This window comes from Furipterus horrens, unplaced genomic scaffold (assembly GCF_987537825.1).
Source record: "Furipterus horrens unplaced genomic scaffold, mFurHor1.1.pri manual_scaffold_2, whole genome shotgun sequence".
NCBI classification, from domain to species: Eukaryota; Metazoa; Chordata; class Mammalia; order Chiroptera; family Furipteridae; genus Furipterus; species Furipterus horrens.
The window spans coordinates 166,674,279-166,678,948 of NW_028327172.1; positions in this window are offsets into that span (position 1 = coordinate 166,674,279).

The following is a 4,670-nucleotide window of genomic DNA, read 5'->3' on the forward strand; positions in this document are numbered from 1 at the left end:
AGGTTCCTTTTCTCCCTGTCTTAAGCTGATGCTGCCAGAACAGAGAAGGCCAAGAAAAGCATCTGTGTGGGGCTGAAAACACCTGCCTGCTCTCTGTGACTATAACAAAGATAAATTTATGTCTCACAGGCCACTGAGCAGCCTTGGGATATAAATGGCTTTTGGCCAGTGATATATCAGGAACTACACATTTTATTTTCCTCTTTTGGGTCACTTAGCTCTCCCTTCAACCACTACTGATCAGATTGTTTAGAATTTAAGCAAGTCTTTTTCATTAATCTAGCTACAAAATTGGTTTTCTTCTAATGAAAGGCTCACAGAAGATGTGTGAAATCGAAATGTAAACAGAGTAATCTTCTAGCAATGGTGAAAGAAAATAGAATATTTTCAACAACAGGTAGTAACACAGATTGCGTTACAGGAAGTATTAATATTCATCAGTAAAGTGATAATCTTAGCTTAGACCAAAAAGGTAACCAAGAACGCTGTGCATCAATACAAAATTATCTATACTCACAGCCCTGCTAGAAGTTCAGACTTCTAGAAGAACTTGACAAAAATTATGATACTCTCAAAATTTGGGCTATGTGGCTTATTTTAACTGAAGCCCATTTTTAAATTTTCACTGAGAAAAATAAAGCAATAACTATATTAGAAATTGCTGTGTGCTAGGAAAAGTTTGAAATGTATGTTAATGGGCTAAATTAAAAACAACAACAACAATAAAGACAACTTCCCTGTTTTTTTATACCACATTTCAAAACTTTTAACACACGTTATTCGACCTTGGTAACTTCCTTGTATTTCAAGACATTTTTATTTTCATTTATATTACTTGTAGTCAGATCTCACACACAAAAAAGAAATTAATTTAAGTGTTCAAGGTGAGAGAACTAGTATCTGTCACTTAATTTCAATACATACAGCATTTTGCCACTTTTTACCTTGAAAAAATCCTTACTAATAATACATTTGGTTTCTGACACATGAAAACATAGAGAAACAAATCCTTGACAAAGTTCCATATTTTAATTGTGTCATGCTAACTTACTGTGGACACAGTAGAACTTTCCGGTTAATTGTGGTTAACCCAGAAATGACTTCTGAGACCAAATTTATTGCTTTAAGTCCTTGAGTTAAAAACTTAGTATAACACCTGATGTGTCATCCAGTGGTTTCTTGGTGGTAATGATGATGGAGATGGTGTCCTCCCTGTACGGAATATCATGCAAGCTGTTTGTAGGTATTATCTGATACCGACTTTTGTCTGACAGCATCTAGCCCCTTATTAGTGTGACCTTCACTTTTGATCAACCACAAATATTTTATGATGCTCATGAAAAGTAGATAATTGTGTAAATGCCAAGCATTCTCTGCGCAACACCCCCCCCCCCAAAGATTCTAAACTCTTCTTTCTCTCTACGTTACTTTGCTGTTTTACAGGAAAACATCTTACACTGAAAAAAATAACACAGGCTTTGAAGTTAAATACTGGATGTTTGTGTCCTTCCCTCCCTTCCTCCCCAATTGCTTGTGTTGAAATGCTAATTATAAAGGGGGTGGTATTAGGAGATGGGATGTAATCCCTCATAAATGGGATTAGTACCCTCATAAAAGAGGCCCAAGAAAGATGCCTCCTCTCTTCCACCAGGTGAATTTACAGCAAAAAGATGGCCATCTAAGAATCAGGCTCTCACCGAGACAGGTTAGTAAGCCAGGACAAGTGGAATAGGGAAACTGAGACAGATAGTTAAACTCCCAAGCAGTTTACAACCATCTAGTGAAATGCAAAATCCTATCTTCCTTAACTAAGGACACTTAAGAGTAACTGGTTTATGCTTCTCCTCCCTAACCAGATGGTAAATAGCTTAAATCACCCTAGTCAGGAAGATAGACAATCAAAATACAACTAGGTGCCAACCACACCTAAGGACAGATGAAGTCAGGAGAACAAATCTCATTTTGGCACATCAGCACAAAGCTGATGAATATTCTATTGGGATCAACTCCTAAGACATCCTGAAAATTCCTGCCTTTAGGAAACAGGTAAGAATCCTCAAGACAAAGACCCAGAAAGGGCTTTCCCTGGAGCATACCCACCCCTTTCTTCCCTCTCAGCCTCCACTGTTACTTTTCTCTCCTAAACTCCAAGGGTCTCCATGAGACTTGCAACTGGGGCAGCAATGGGCAGCAGTATAAAGGCCCCCTTTTCTCTGCCTTTTCAGTGAGCTGACAGCAGCCCAGCCTTGGCTTACGTCTTTCACTGTGACTTTTACTTCTTAGTGAGTCCACAGAGCCCAGTGTGGCCCATTTCTTTCCCACAATGTTTCTAGGGAACCAAAGCAGAGCACCACGTAGGCTCTCTCCTGTTGCTTCTTCTACCATAAGTCCTTCCTTTGTTTCACTGTCGCCAGCTATAATACACATACTCTCGAAATCACCTGGACTTATGTTGTGAAATCGTTCCTGCATGAAGTCAAGAACCATACACTACTGGCCTGCCTGACCTGACGCACACCTGCTTCAGGCCCGGTCCCTTTCTGGTGACATCACTAGCCATCAATTCTGCCAGTGCCTTTATCTTAGACTTAAGTTAATATAGGAAATATTCATACCTGTAGAGAATTTTTCTAATGTAACCGAGCAGCATGGGGTCTGGCTCCTTGTTGCCATGTACATGCATAACACGAAGATTTAGGGGTAAGGAAAAAGATTTTTATTAACAAAGTTCCCAATTTGAGGGGGCTGGGAGAATTTCTGCTTTGAGCTGGCTGAGCCGACCTCTCTCCCAAAGCACAGAAAACCAGTCCCCCTTAGGGAGATTAAAGTCCAAATCTATGTCCAGAAGTTTCCCATTATTGCTTATCTGTGTCTGAGGTTGTTATTCAAACAGGTCTCCGTCTCTCCAGCTCTAGGCTTTCCATCTCTGGGGTGCCAGAGTTGCCATCGCCTCACAGGAGCTCTCTTTCTCTCTCTCAGGATCTGGGGTGCACTGTTAGGTCACTCCAGACAATCGTGCAGGGGAAGCTCCATCTTTGAGGAACTTCCCAGCTCATGCCTCCATGTGCTGCTCTCAGCACGAGAGAGTGGAAGCAGTCCAGCACCTGTATGCTGTACCGCACTGGGTTGTAGCATTCCAAGGGCTGGCACCTGGCAAGGCGTGCATCCCAGCATCGTTTCCTCTGGGAACTGGCTTCCAACCCTGCCGGGCCTAAGCCCCAAACTGTCCTGGCAGCTCCTTCCTATGCAGGGTAAAACAAGAGCCCAAGAAGCCAAAAGGCCAAGCAGCCAGGAGGTCAAGAACCAAGAGGCTAAGAACCAAGAGAGCAAGCTTCTGTCTGCCTTCTGTTTAAAAGTCCCCACCCAGAATCCCATGTGCTACAGAAGCCAGTGGGAGTGTCTAGCTTTCTAAGCAATGAGAACTAGTACTGGCGATGTTTGCCTTTGCCCCTCTCCTGGCCATCATGTTCAGTAAGGGGACAAAGTCTTGAACCACGTATGCTCTGTACAAACTCCCTCCTGCTGAGTCAGGAGCTACTTATCTGCTTAGACAATCTCCCTCCTCCAGCTGCACCTCCCTTCACAGGGAAGGAAAGCTGCTTTTAATTTTCAATTACACCTTGGGGTTTTCTCCCCACCCCCTGCCTTCTCCAGCAATTTGGCCTGATCACTCTGTTACACTGAGACTTTATCTGAGCCAATCGAATGACAATTGCTGGAAAGCAAGATCTCAAATGCTTCTGAGAATGATAGTTTTGCAGTTTCTTTTATGCATTTGAAATTAAGAAGGGAAAATAAGATTACATTAAGGTGGGAGAAAGTCTCTTGAGGGTGGTTATGCTAATTTCAAAGGTGTGTTAACCTAGAGGGACAGAAATAATGGATAGGCAAAGATAAACCTTTTGCTAAATTTAAAAATGTATGCCTTGTGAATACCGTCCATGACCTGACCAGTTAGAAATTTTTGATCAGATCACCCTGTGAGGTTACTTTCTATAAACTCCTCTTTTTCTCTATCTACAGTACATATTTAGCATTCTTTTTGTTTACAACCAGTTCCTAAATACACATGCCTATCATTAACAATATCATATCATTAACACTTCTCAGTGAAAGTTTTCCTAAATGATTGTGTTAGTGAGAATCTACAGTTTTTTCCTCTGTAAATTAAAATATATTTTAGCTGAGATTTATTTATTTATTCATCCATTTATGTATGCTACAGGCATTTGCTGAGCCCCTAAAAGATATTCTAGGTGCCTTGCTAGGAATATAGGAGCAAATAAATTAGATGAGGTTGCTGCTCTGGTGGAGTTTACATTCTAGCAGAATTAGGCAACAAACGGATAACAGCACTTCAGATAGTGATGAGGGCTCTAAAGAAAATAAAACATTACTTCAATTGTTACTAGAGGAAGTTTAATTTGCATAAGGAGATGGAGAACAGCCTTATTTTATTGTAGACTTCTCTTGCTAGAAGAGGAAGAAATAGTGATTCCACAAGCTATAGTTTCTAAATATATTTTTATCATTTCAGTTTGAAGAAGGCTTTAAGATAGTTTCATCTTTTAAAGCAGACTTATGCAAACAATTCAAAATTTAGGCTTCTTTGTATGCTAAATTCAACTATATGAAATACATTAATTTAGTTGTATATTCTCTAACTAGAA